A 15,528-nucleotide genomic window follows, 5' to 3' on the forward strand; every position below is an offset into this window, starting at 1 on the left:
CAGGTTTGAGGCTAGCTTGGGCAACTTGTGAGACTATCTCAAAATAAATAAAAAGGCCTGGGAATGTAGCTCAATAGCTTAGTGGCAAAGTGCCTCCCCCACCCACTAAAGTATAAGGTCCTATTGGAAGTTGGTGCTGGCTCCTTGCTTCAACACATAGCATTAAAAGCCTGATAGATTATCCTGTAGGTAAGGGTGGTTTTGGACATATGGAGAAAGAAGAGAGGGTATTTTTAGGATATGAATCATTTCACCTAGAGGCAGGGACACAGGCTATTGGCCCCAGATTTGCCGCTGATTTGTGACTTAAATAAGTCACCTCCTGTGCTGGGTGACAATTTGTTGGTGTCTATAAAATGGAATAATAATACCTTTTCAAGATTCAGATGATCTTAAATGTAATAACATGCTAGCAAATGCTTTGATATCCATGAACTTTAAGGAAAAGTCTAAAATGTTAAGTCAGCATTTTAGACCACAGTGCTCATCAAGAACGTTCTAGACAATGGCAGAACACAACTCGTATTTGAGGTAGTTACAGTGGAATTAAGTGCTACCAAAATCTAAGTGCTTGAGAAATCCCTGTGAGGAACATGAACCACAAATAATAAGAATAATGCTTCATCTTTCTTTATTAAAAAGCCATTCTTCTTCTCCTGAGCACCTGGGTTTAGAGCTGGCCTGCAGAGAGGATCAAGTGTAGAGATGAGGGACTGCTGAGATCATCGCAGGGGACCTCTTCTAACATATGCAGTCCTGAAGGGGCTCTGTGGGATTCCATAGCTGCCACGGATAGTCTCATTTCAAAGAGAAAAATGTGAAAAGTACAACTATAGCAGCTATTGTGGTATGCAAGACGGCAAGAATTGGGACTAAAAAAAAAAATCAATAGTGTTTTGGAACTGGAAAAAAAAAACACCTTGAATTGTAGGTCTTCAATTTAAAAGATACAAATCCTCCCTTTCTAAATGCTTAAAAAATGTATTCAGGATGACTTTTGAGATTATCTAGAGATACAGATACCTAAATTTGAATTCTGAATGCAAATTTACTATGCAATTGTGAGAAAGTTGGCTTGATCTCTTTAGTCTATTTCCTCTTCCATAAGATGGAATTGTACTAGAAGCTTTCTTGAGTTTCTCTGATGAGACAAAATGGGGCACGTGCCCTTGGCACACAGTATGTACTCCACAAATCCTTGCCAGTATATTAAATTTGCATTTATATGCATTTCTATGTTCAGGGAGGCAATCAGCATGCACACATTCACCTCTTTGGGTTGGAGATACAATGGAAGGAAGCAGTTTGACAGATGAAAATGCCCAATGTTGGAGTCTGATAGATAGATTGGAGTCCTGCTTTCATTCCTAGTATATGTCCTTTGGTCAGGCGCTTTACCTCTGACCCCAAGTTTCTACTTTATTTAATGAAGAAATATGTCTTTCTTCTTCGATCCTTTTCTCTGACAACCCTTTACCAATATTGGTAAACTCAATCCCTTCATTAGGTTTTATGAGAAGTACCTTCATACTGAGTATATTCCACCCACGCACACCACTTTTTCATCCTCACTGTGGGGTCATAGAGTCATTGGGAGATAGACAGAATGCTTAGAAACTCACATAAAAATCTCCATTAGATTGAGTTCTTCTCCAAAGTCTTTCTTCTCGTTTCTCAACCATAGCCTTCCTCCTACTCTTCAACTTGCCCTGAGGATGTATCCAACCTGTTCTTGCCCTCTCCACCTTTATCATCCCGAGAAATATGTTTCTTTTGCAAAGACCTAAATGCCAGCCTAAGCTCTTTTATCACAACTGGCTGATCAAAGTCTTTCTTCCTACAACTAAGTCTCTTACCAGCTGATAAGAAGATAATTTTTTCCCCTCTGATCATATTCTTGAACTTCTTCACCTGTAGAATGCATGATTCTTTTCTTAGAAATTGTGTTGGATTATTTCCATTTACTCTTCTAGATCCCCTCCTCTGCTCCTCCCCACCTTGCTCTGTGCCCCCAGGGAACTGAATGCATCATTGATGCTCTTGCCCTCTCTGTTTTCTCCTTGGTTTGGCCTGTGTGTGGCAGTAACAGGAGATTGGAAGATGGGAGGACAGTGAGTTCAGGATATTTATTCTTTTTTTTTTTTTAAATTGACTTGTTTTTTTTTAACTTTTTTTCTTTAATATTTATTTTTTAGTTTTCGATGGACACAACATCTTTGTTGGTATGTGGTGCTGAGGATCGAACCCGGGCCACACGCATGCCAAGCGAGCGTGCTACCGCTTGAGCCACATCCCCAGCCCCCAGGATATTTATTCTTTCAGCTCTGATCAGAGCACTACAGAGCACTACATGCTGAATATATCCTCTGTTAATGGTCATACCACCTGTTGGTTAGTCCTCCCCTGCAGTGGCCTTCTCTGGATTCTGGGAGCTATTGTTTCTCTGTACACCTGCAGGCCTAGGGTGGTCACAGCTCCTGCTATAGCAGGCTCTATGGAAGCACTGTTATTTCTTATGATTTAACCTCCTGCCCACAACTTTATCAATAGTCCTTTTATTAAATGCTCTTCAATTACACAGAGTTTACCATCTATTTCTAGATACAGCATCCTAGACATGCATCCCTTCATTCCTCCATTCCTTCAAAAATCATGACTGATATCTATTTCTCAGATAGGAACTGTTGCAGGGACTGGGATACAAGGATGAATGAAATATTTTCTTTTCCACGAGTCCAATGCTGATGCAGGAAACAGATAAGTGAACAGATGGTGACAACAGGAGTGTTGTGCATTTTTGCCAAATAAGAGGATGCAAGAGCAATTCCTAACTCTTTGGGGCCTCCCTATGATCTGAATGTGTGTGTGTCCCCCAATGTATATGTTGAAATCCTCATGTCCCTGGTGATGGTATTAGGAGGTAGGGCCTCTGGAAGGCGATTAGGTAGGTGAGGGCAGAGCTCTCATGAATGGGTTTAGTGACTTACATTTTTATTTGTTCTTTTTAGTTATACATGACAGTATATTTTAATATTTAAACAAATATGGAGTATATCTTATTCTAATTAGGATCCCAGTCTTGTGGTTATACATGATGTGGAGATTTGCTGTGGTTTATTTACATGTACAGGGAAAAGTTAAGTCAGATTCATTTCACTATCATTCCTATTCCTGTATCCCATTCCTTTCCTTCATTCCCCTTTGCCTAATCTACTAAACTTCTATTCTCTCCCACCCCACTTGTTGTGTTAGCATCCACACAAAGAAAACATTTGATCTTTGTTTTTTTTTGAAATCGGCTTATTTTGATTTGCAAAATAGTCTCCAGATCCATCCATTTTCTAGCAAATGTCATAAATCCATTCTTTTTTATGGCTGACTAATAGTTCATTATGTATATATACCATTTTCTTTATACATTCATTTGTTGAAGGGTACTTAGGTTGGTTCCATAGCTTAGCTACTGTGAATATAGCTGCTATAAACACTGATGTGGCTGTGTCACTGTAATATATGTTTTTTTTTTTTTTTAAGTCCTCTGGGTATATACCAAGGAGTGGGATAACTGGGTCAAATGGTGGTTCCATTTCAAGTTTTCTGAGGAATCTCCATACTGCTTTCCAGAGTAGTTGCCCCAATCTGCAGTCCCACCAGCAACGTATGAGTGTACCCTTTTCCCCAGGTCCTTGCCAATATTTATTGTTACTTGGGGATTAGTGATTTATAAAAGAGACCCCAGAGATTTTACTTGTCCCATCCACCAGAGGAGGACACAGCAAGAAGGTAGCATCTATGAACTGGAGAGTAGACCCTTATCAGTCACCAAATCCAATGGCACCTTGATCTTGGGTTTCCTAGCATTCAGAATTGTCAATGTTTTAGTCAATATTGAATGGTTTTGACCAAAATACCCAACAAGAAACAAATTTCATTTTGGCTTATAGTTCCAGAAGTTTAATTCATGTTCAGTGCAGTCCTTTGCTTTGGGCCCAAAGTGAGGCAGAACATCATGGTGAAAGAACATGGTGGAGGAGTGCCATTCCATTCATGGCAGCCAGAAAGTAGAGAGAGAAAGAGGGTAGGGGCCACAAGAAAGATGAACCATTTCAGGGCATGCCACCAGTGACCCACCTCCTTTAGCCATGGCCCATCTGCCTACGTTATTATACATTCAGTCCTTTCAAATTAGAATGGACTGATTATGTCATAGCTCTCATGATCTAATCATTTCACCTCTGAAATGATTACAAGAGGTTTTAGGAGATACCTCCTATCCAAACTGTAACAGTCACAAATAAAGTTCTGCTGTTTATAAGATGCATTTTATGCTTTAAAAAAATTACATCATTTTAATATTTATCAGCTCAAAGGGACAAAGACAGGGGCTGGGCAGAGAAGTGCTTTCTTTTTTTTTTTTTTAATTTGGTCCTGGGGATTAAACCCAGGGGTGCTTAACCACTGAGCAACATCACCATCCCTTTTTTTATATTTTATTTAGAGACAGGGTCTCTCTTAGTTGCTTAGGGCCTTGCTAAGTTGCAGAGGCTGGCTTTGGACTCATTGATTCTCCTGCCTCAGCCTCTTGAGCTGTTGGGATTACAGGTGTGCACCACTGCACCCAGTGAGAAGTGCTTTCTGGAAAAAAACAAAAACAAAACCAAAAACAAAACTTGTTTTGACCCTTGGTAAGTGGGAATTAGCCATGTGGGTAGGGAGGGTGAAAAGGAGATGAGGATATAATGGAAGAGGGGATAGCATTGGAAAAATGCTAGAAGGAAGCACAATCAGAGGGGGCCAGAGCCTAGATGGTATTTGAATGAAGGCGGGAAGACTGGGTCCAGCAGGAAGTTACCTCTTTTGTCTTTAATTTTTACATAATGGGGAGCCAAGGAAGGATTTTGTGTTTTAGAAAGATCTCTCTGGCTGCAGTGTGGAAAATAACCTTAAAAGGTAGCAAAAACAAATGGGAGGGCAGAGGTGAGGAATAAGGTCTTAAACTAGGGCAGGATCAGAGTGGATGCTGAGAAGGGAAGGACCATGACAATGTCTCTAGGTATCATTTAAAATGCAGAACCTGCCACTGCTTTTTCATTTTAAACAGGGGATATAGAAATATTTTCATGACAGGGAACTGGAAAGTTCTAGCTCTGTATCTTTTCTAAATTAGGCTTCTACTTTCTGGAGTTCAATATTATATTATTATAGGATTGACTAAATTCTATTATATGCACATGTAATACCACCAGCCTCATCCAAATAATGAGTTAGACAATAACAAATCCAAGCTTCCAAAGGGCAGATCACCAACACAGAGAATCCCTCCTGCTGTGCTGGGGTAGGCAGGCTACCTTCCACCACCTGTTCCCTTGGCTGCCTTGTTCTTTGCTGGCAGGATCTAGGCAGCCATCAGAATGCAGTGAATAACCTCTGGGACTAGTCCAGCTCAGAATGAGTTATGAAACTGGAACTAGAATTTTTTCTTGCACAAAGACTATTTCCCTCCTAATTTCTCTCTCTACTGACTCAGGTTTTGATTGGGGAAAACTAAGAGAAAGTAAAACGAATGGATGGATGAAGAATCTGAAGCAGTTTGCCTTAGCTAAAAAGTAACAGAATTGAAATAAGGTTGTTGAAATAAAAATTGGAGTGCTTTCCCCACATCTCTTCTCTCTGTGCCTCCGTCCCTAAAGATAGCTCCTATGGCTGAAAGAACATTTTGCCTTTCTTTTCATGGGTTTCAGGGATCTCTGGGTAGAAAAAAAAAAGCATGATAGGGCTACAACAAGATATTACTGGCTCTTCCAGCCCACTATATACCTCTAAACTCACTTTCAGGACAATCCCAACTATAGCCATTTCTGCTTCAGAGTAGGGTCTTGGAATTCAGACAATCTTGCTTTCGACTCTGCCTCTTGCCAGCTGTATATTTTGGGGAATTTTGCTTAATCACTTTGAACCAGACTTTTCTCACTTACAGTATGAGGATATCAATATCTCAGAGTTGAAAGGGGAATTAAGTGAGCCAAAGTTTGTAGAATCCCTGGGTCAGACTATGTAGTAAATTGTGCTAACTTTTAATATCTGAGCAATAGGTTGGAGATGGGGTGGTTAATTTGGGAGCCCACTTTTGTGAGTGCCATCTACCTGGGCTGGGGAGCAGTGGGAACTTCCAAGATCATTGCCTCATGCTTCGTCCAGTGCCCCATTCTTTGGCCTAGAAGAATGTTGACTAACTGTGGAATGTTGGCCTGCTCCTCTACAGTGAGGATTGTCCTGTGTCTACTTTTGAACTGGATTGTCTGGTCTTTGAGCTTTCTGTTCAGGAGATCAACTGAGAAAATATGAGGATGAGCCTGAGGGGAGGGGCTCTTGGTAAATTATATTTTTACAATGTTTATATGATTTTCGATGAAAGTTCTCACTGACTTTTGGGCCAACAGAAGCAAGGGCTACCCCTGCCGGTTCTTGGACACATATTTAGTATTGTTCAAATTCATTCCTGCATTATTTATACATTTGCAGCTCCACAATAGGGCTAGCCTTCTCCCTTTTATAAAGGGACCTTAGTTTTGGTCTCCTTTATTTTGTATTTTTTTTCTTCCCCTTTCTGGTAACAGAAGAAATGATGTTTTCCTTCTGAAGGAGAGGCAATGTCACGTAGTCTGCTAAAGGTAAGGATTCTAGACGCAGTAAGCTTGGGAATGAATCCAGGTCCATTACTTAGGCTGTGTTGCCTTAGGCCATTTATTCATCCTTCTAAGGAACAGGGAGACTATAGGATTGTTGTGTCATATTGAGTCAGTGTGTATAGCACATAGAACAGACCTAGGTTAATAGTAAGTGCCATATGTGTTAATGCCATGAAATGTTCTAGATACGTTTCAAACAATTTCGATCAACCCTCACAGTGATCTTACAAGTAAGTCTTATTTTATCTCCATTTCACAGATGAGGAAAATGAAGCAGAGAGAGGTCAACCAGTGTGAGATCACACAGCCAGTAGGTAGTAGAACTGGGAATCAAGCCCAGATTTTTCTAAAGCCCAAGATTGTAACCATTACTTAAGCAGTCTCTTGTAGGTGTTTTTCATTTTTGTTAAGTTTTTTTAGAACACATTCTTCTCAAGCACGTTTGCCAATTTTGTGAATGCTACCTGACTTCCCTAGAAGAGGAACCATAGATACATGAAAACTCAAGATATATGAAAAACTATAGATATATGAAAACTCAAGAAGAAAGTGAACAACTGGAATCAGAAAATTCCCAGAAAGCCCTGGTATCAGTCACAGGAATAAAGCAGGCCAATTTGTACCTAGTTATCTATTAAACTATTGCCTTAGACATGGTCCTATCCCAGCCTGATTACAGTTGTCCTCGGGCTCTGCTCCTCTCCTCTCACAGCTGTCCTCTAAACAGCCAAGGGATTCATCTAGCTAAACTTTCAGCTTTTCAAACTTTTTTTTTTTTTATTGGTTGTTCAAAACATTACATAGTTCTTGATATATCATATTTCACACTTTGATTCAAGTGGGTTATGAACTCCCATTTTTACCCCGTATACAGATTGCAGAGTCACATCAGTTACACTTACGTTGATTTACATGTTGACATACTCATGTCTGTTGTATTCACCCCAACAATGGAAAATTGCTTCTAGGAAGACAAGAGGAGGCAGTGTTGAAAACAGTCTGCTATAAGCATAAGATTTCTTTGAAGGTTCATGTTTTATCTTAATTTCGTGCAAATTTTAAAATGTATTTTTATTTTTATTTTAAATAAGTGCTTCATCTAGGAATAATTTTAGATTTCCAGAAAAGTTGCAAGGAGAGCAGAGATCAATATTCCCTTCATCCAGTTTCCCCTAATGTTAATATTTTATATAACTGTGGTCATTTGTCAAGACTAAGACATTTGTACATTTTAGTAGAATTGAACTCCAAACTTTATTTCAGTTTTCCACTCTTGCATTCATATGTTTTCCTGTTTCAGGATCCCATTCAGGTAATACACCAAGTTTAGTTCTCATGGCTCCTTAGTCTCTCCTGTTATGGGATATTTTCTTTTTTTTTTTTTTTAATTTTTCATGACCTTGATTACCTATTTTGAAGGATCTTATAAAATGTCCCTCAATTTTGTTATGTCTGCAGTTTCCTCATGATTAGATTGGAGTTGTGTATTTTAAGGACGCAAGAGTGAAGGGCTATTTTCCCCACTTCATATCAGGGAGTACATAACATGATTTGCCACTGGCAATGTTAGTCTGGATCACTTGATTAAGGTAGGTTTCTAGGTTTTTTCACTGTAATTATTTTCCCTTTACTCCCCCACCTCACCTGCAGGAAGATCACTAAGACTTGCTTACACTCAAGAATTAAACTTCACCCCCAGGAGTGGGGAGTGTGCACATATATTATTTGAAATCTTTTATAAGGAAGTTTGGTCTCTTCTCTTTGTTCATGAAGTCATCTGTTTATGTTGGTTTAGATTGCTGTTGTCTTAATGTAAAATACTGCTTTTCACCCCAAAATGTACAGATGTAATTAACTTTCCAGAATCATGTCTATGCTGAGAATTCTTATAATCTCTGGCATGCAGTCTGCAAAGCAGACAAAACCCCACACCTTACTAGGTTCCTTCCTTGCTTGCACTGAACCCTTAGCCTCAATAACACGGGCAAGTGAAAGAACAAATGCATGACACACAGGTGAGCGATGAAGTTCATCAGTGTTTTCCAAGGGTCAGGATGTTTAGCTCTTACACCAGTGTCTGAGCAAATAGCTATTCATATTACTCCTTCTGAAATGCATTGGGGCACATTAAACATCTTCTACATTAAGACTAAACAGTAGAGAGGAGCTTGATTCAGCCACTGTTTGAAGGTGACTGAGTTATTCCGTTAAAATAATCTTAACAATTCATCAGCTTTCACCTTGTAGCAAAAAAGAAGTGGGAGAGGGAGGAATGCCTTCTTAAATCAGGAAGCCCAGAGAGAAGGGCAGTAGGCCTTGGAAAGCTGGGTTTCACCTGCTGTAGGTTAGGAACCATTTGCAGAGCTAATTAACTCTTAGGCGTTCTCATTGGTCCACATCCAAAAAGAAGGCAGGGCTTTGAGTATAAAAGAGAGGCCAACGGAAGGGGTATTCCTCACTGCTGTGCTGGTGGGTGTGGGTTGTAGGTTGTTCTGGGAGGATGTGGACTAACGCTTTATTAGACGTCCTGCGTACTAAAAAGTTTTTTGATGGCTGGGAGTGGGGGGTAGTAAGAATGGAGCTTCTGGTAGGTCCTAAGGGGAATTTTGGCTACTCTTTCTTCAGAAGTGAAAGAACAAAGACTAGAGGGGAGGGAAATGGAGCAGATGTACTAAGGAACTGTAAAGAAAGGAACCAGTCACGGTGTAGAAAATGCCACGGCTAATTTCTGAGGTCATCTTACTAGGGGTAGGCCTCTTTGAAACAGTGGAGAAACTTTACTGGGGTTCATGAAGCAAGTTGGGCCTTGTGGGAAGTTTAACACTAAATCTTAAGCTGGGTGTTTCTTACAAAGCTTTCCTGAGTACTCTTCTCTACTTATAGCAAAAAAAAAAAAAACTAAACCTATTCCTGAAACTTAAACTTCAAAAGAATCATGCTTAGAACTTCTAAGCTCAGTAAACACTTTTCGCTATCCAGGAACGATTTTCTAAGCTAGAATCCTGGTATGTGTTGAAGAAATGCCTGTTGTGGGCAATGGTGGAGAGTGAAAGCCAGCTGATACCATGTTTCCTAAGATGGAAGCCGGGATCTCATTAGTGGAGTGCTACAGAAGAAACAAAGCTCTCTGGGTTAAGCTTCCCCAAGGAAAGGGAATGTCACTAAGACAGTGGACACTCACTTCAGGTCTTTGTCATCAAGGCTCTTAAACCCTCTCGCCACGGAGCTAGTTTTAATCCTAGCTGTTGTCTGACTTGATACTAAGCCTGTGGACTGATGCTCCTCTTAAACCTGGCTATAGAGGTAGAGTACTCACTTTAGGTTCTCTAGTCATTACCAGATTCACCTGAAAAATCTTTCCTGACAGGTGAAGAGGGTTTTCTTTTCTGTGTGGTGGGACAGTGAGGAAAACACCTAGCTGGTGGCTACTCAAGTCGGTATGAGGAGTTCTGAGCATCCTTTGGGTTTATAGGGAGAGGTACTTATGTCAAAAGTGATAGAGGCATGGCAGGAACATTGTGATGGACGTCAATGTCCTGACCATGGTAACATCACAGGTTAGGCAGCCTACTACAGTTAAAATGTTGCTTTCATCTATCAACAGGGATACATCTCGCTGCCTGGACACATTTTACTTAAGCTTACTCACAATTCTTCAAATTTTAAGGGTAGGAACACAGCGTTTTCCATCACTGGGGAGTCCCTCTATGGGATGAAGTAGAAGGCTTAACAGCAAAGATTTCTATCTTCATGAAGACAACCTGATTGGGAGACTTGTAGTGCTGGACTAGTAATACTCGCTATACAACTTGACAAACTATACCTGAGAGCTTGAAGCTACAGCACTTGGAAATGGATGCTAACTGATGGTTACAAGGGCAACTGGGGTGTTGGGGCAGGAGAAGATCCTGTAGGAGGCAGCTCTAAGGCAGGGATGTTTCTCGGGCCTCTTAATGTTTTCATGAGAAATCCTATAGAGATCTCGCCTTTTCTGACAGCAATTTTTCACTTCTAGGAATTCCAGAAGCCACTACACTCCTACTTTTCCAAGAGTTGAGTCACACTTAATCTTAAGTCTGAGATGTAGATAATGCTGACTTGCCAGTCCCTCACTTCTATAAACTTTATCAAACTACAAAAACAAAATGGGATCTGTATGCCTAGCCTACCTACAAATATGCCAGCAGACTATTGGGCAAAGAACAGTGGAGACAACAGATGTAGCTAGTTTATTATCCACTAATGAAGAGCAATCTAACCCCATTAACCAATTATGGGCTCAACTACAGGTGAGTCAATATGACCTTATCCAGGTGTTAGCTTTTCAGCACTGACCAAAATACTCAAGAACCACTTAAAGGATAGAAAACTTGTATTGGCTCATGGTTCCAAGATCAGGTCCATGATCTTCTGAGCCCGTTGTTTCTGCCCAAGATAAGGCAGAACATCATGGTGGAAGGGTGTGATGGAGTGCTGCTCTACTTAAGGCAGCTGGGAATAAGGAGGCAGGGAGAAAAGTGGGTACTAAGATGAATCATTTCAGGGCATATCATCCCGTGATCGCCATCTCTGGCTATGCCCAACCCACCTGCATTTTCCATTAGCTCCTTAAATGAGACATAACAAATGATCCCACCCCCAGACATCCCTATACTAATGTAGGAGCTCTTGGAGGCCACTTCGTATCAGAAATGAAATATTCTCTGGCCCTGAAGGTTTGTCTGTCTCGAAATATAAAAGGGCATTTAGTCCATAATACTCGGAAGTTTGGGCAACAATGAAACTAAAGACTAAGTCCAAGTCTCTTGAAACTCAAGGCCAAACTCTTGACTGAGCCCCTGTAAAAATAAGCAAGTTACAAATGGCCAATGCACACTGGCCCAGATTAAATATATCCGTTCTGCAAGGGAGGAATAGACCCACAGGAAAAAAGGATGGGAACGAAACAAGACCATAAACTCGGTTGGGTTCTGTAATTCCACACACTGCATCGGATATGTGGCGGAATGTGATCTCTAAAGGGCTCAGGAAGCTCTGCTCCTTTGACACTGCTGGTTACAGTGTACATGGGCTCTTAGCCTGGCTCTCCGCAGGCAATAGCTTTTATCACAGCCCACAGGATTGGCATCTGAATTCTTGGTCTCCACTCCAGCTTTACCTTTAACAGAATCATGCTTCACCATCTGGGCAGCCTGCACAGATTCTTATATGGCTACCCATTGCCTTGTAAGTCTGGGTGGAAGTCTCCCTTAACTCCAGCATCCTTGAACTCGGTGCCATGTGGACAAGGTCTGTTGCCAGCTTTCTTCGTACCTGGGCTCCCTGGAATCATGGCTGCAATATCTTTTGAGTGCTATTATGTCTGTGCAGGTTGAGGAAAAACTTCTAGGGCCCTCTACAAGCTGGTGATCACGAGATCTTAAAGGAATTTTCCCTTTTACGTCTTTAAGCCTCTGCAATGAGTGTGGTCTCTGTAAATTCTTTGCCCTCAAGCCATCTTTAACTTATCTGCAAGTACTTAACATCTCTAGTATCAGTAATCTAATAACTAATCAAACCTTCTTGGCCCCAGCTTTAAGCACTTTAGTTTTTAAAAACAGCTTGAACTGCTCCAGACCAATCGAGTAAACCTGGCAAAGCAGCCAGAAATATCCATGCCACTATGTAAATGTTGTGTCTCCAACGCTTTCTCTGTTGGATTTAGTCAGCCTTTAAATTCAGCCTATCTCGGGACACGGGCAAAATATAAAGGGCATATCTGCCAGAATGTAATAGTGACCTGTAGTCCAAATTTCCAACTGAATGCTCATTCCTCTCAAACTTCCTGTACAGTTCTTACTCCTGGCATTCCTAGTTCTGGTGGGAGCTCAGGAGATCAGAATGTCTATTTAGCTTTGCTTATGGTAAGGCACCTTGAAACATCTGCAACCCAGGTCTAAAGTATCTGACAACCTAGTTGTGTTAGACACAGCAACACCATTTCTTGGAATAAATTCCTGCTCTAGTCAGCTTTTTGTCACCAAAATTATCCAAGAACAGGATGGAGAGTTTATATTTGACGACTTGAGTATTAATGGTAGGCTGAATTAATTGCTCTCTGCCCAAGGGGTAAGGCAGAACATCCTGGCAGAAGGATGTGGTGGAGCACTACTCCGTTCATGGCATCTAGAAAGTAGAGAGGAAGGGGGCCATGGGGAAGATGAACCTTGTGTAGGGCATTTCTACAGTAACTGACCACCTCCATTCATGCCCCATCTCGTGAGGGCATCAGAAGTAATGAAAGCCCAAAGTTTAGTGACTTTGCAGTACTGAATGGAAAGATGTCAAGTCAAAACCTACAGTTAAGTCCCAATCAGTTCCTATATACTAGGTTGGACTGTTACAGCTCACAATTCAATCTTGCCAAATACACCTGCACTGACGTAGCTTTTGAAGGACATATATCCAAACCATAATACCATGTAGTTGTGTTACTGCATAGCTTCTTGGAGAAGCAGCTCTATGGCTTTGGACACAATCCATGTGGTTCAACTAAACACAACTGGAAGGTGGGGAGAAGGGGTTCAAAACGGCAAGCTTCTCAAGTCAGACTTTCTAGGCAGGGAAGTCTGCGCTGTTTTGTTCGATCAATAGAGATCTGGCCATGCCTGAGGACGCGTCATTTGGGTGACTACCTCTTAAGTTTGGTATGAATCTTATCACTAGACTTGGTATAGCCTGAACTCACTTATTTTAGACCCAACTTAGTTCAAACCCTGACTAGGCCTCAGGTGGCCAGTAAGTCCCCCAGGCCATTTTGGGCTCAACTCGGCCAGAGACCAGTGGCTACTTCGCCAGGAAATGGGTTTGGTGCCAAGTAGTGTGTGGGGATAATAAACCTAAAATTTAGTTGGAAACATTGGTTTACTACAATCAGGAGGATGACAGATAAGCCCTAAATGAGAAGGGGAATTTAAATGATCAAAAGTGAACTAAGTGACACTAGAACCAGCTGAAGTCTCAAGGCTATTGACTTTGGAGAGATTTGTTAGGGGTCTGATAATCACATCAAGTTACCTTTTTTCTCCGTCTTCCTATATGGAAGGAGCCACTATTACATGTTACAACTCGGGAGTTTTGAACTTAATGGATTTCCCGATATGAAGTTAAGTCATCCTTAAGATGATCTGCGGAAGATTGCATGCAGAACCCTCCTATCACAAGAATCGGTCATTGTGGGGAACTTGGTGGCTAAATGTTAGCCTTTTTAAAAAAAAAAGCTTAGCTTCTGAGAATTGGTCCCCAATGAGGGAAACACATCAAGCTTGCAGCTGTGATCACAGAATTCACTTCTCCAAATCTTCCCATGGGAAAGCACCATATCTAGGGCTAATAACGAAGCTTAAGTAGGACTGACTAGTGACTTTGCAGTACTGAATGGAAAGATGTCAAGTCAAAACCTAGAGTGTAAACATTGGGCTTTCATTACTTCTGATCCCTCACTAGATATGGTCTGATTAAAAATGGCCCTTCCTGGCATCTGACTCCTGATTAACTTGAATGGATGGCATTTTTTGCTCCAGATATTTCAATCCCTTTATGAAACTAATGAATGAGAGCTGTGGTGGCTAGAGGCTTTCCAAGATGACCAGATTATCCTCCCCCATTTCCAACCTGGAAACATACCAAGTCATGGGCATGAGGCTGACTGGAATAAGTGATTGGCAGCAAATTATCAAAGATCTTGTTGAGACTACTCTGGGTATAGTGATGTCTATTTAATACCCTTGTGCTGAGCATACTCTGAAGGTTGTCCCTGTCCTCTAGAAGTCTGTCATAGCTTGAAGGCAAATGAAGGCCCAGCTTTAGTTCAAGATGCTTAACACACCTTTCTCAAAGTATGTAGTAATAAGAATTAAAACCTTCCAAGTAATTATCAATGTTTGGGTAGGTTTTGGTCTATTACCATACTTCTGCACCTAAGTTGTCTAATCTGGCCACATGATCACACTATAACTAGGTAAGACTCGAATACCCTAGTAAAGGGAGAGAAGTCTTTAGTGGACCTCTAGCTGGTGAGAACATGGTCTCACTTCCCTAATGTCTGGTAGAAGCAGGGCCAAACTTCAGGATGGGAAAGGGGAAGTCTGGAAATGATCAGGACAATTTCTGATACTTGTGAGGTTCTGAAGTCCAGAGACTTTCTAGATACCTCTTGTCGGTTTTTAGCCAGCCCCCTCCTGACCAGCAGGAGAAACGGGGAAAGCACACACCAACCAGGACAAACCAAGAAAGGCAAGAGTCAAGTGACCACACCCAGCCCTCCCTCACTGGAGGACAATCAGTTGCACCAGAGAGACGAGTCAAAGCAGGATCTCCTGAGGAAGTACACACGGCTAATATACTGCACAGGAGCCAATCGGGATAAAGGTCAGGGGTGGAGCAAGTTCACGTGTACACCCATCCCATGGTCTAAGGGAAGGCACAAGCTGTCCAAGAGGGCGGAAGAGTCCTGAACCTATCCTGGAGGTCTCTTCCGTCACCACCCACAGCACTGTCTCCTGGCTGATTGCCAGGCGCTATCCCAGCCACAGGTGCGGCCCCAAGACTGGGAAGTGGGCAGCAAGTCATGCCTTACATCTCCCCCTTCTTGTTCTATTGAGTATGTGCCTGTCTTAAGATCCCCAGAGGGGGACAAACCTGTCATTGAGAACCACTATAGCTCTTCAGGCAATCCTGCCTGCAGGCCCAATGGGAAGCATCAAGGAAGAGAGATGGCTATCGCCTAGGAAGGAAACCTTTGTGCTCCCAGCTTACATATGCACATCCTGGTAGGGGCCGTGGCCAAACTCATAGGGTT

Source organism: Spermophilus citellus, assembly GCF_964194105.1.
Source record: "Spermophilus citellus genome assembly, chromosome: 8".
NCBI lineage: Eukaryota > Metazoa > Chordata > Mammalia > Rodentia > Sciuridae > Spermophilus > Spermophilus citellus.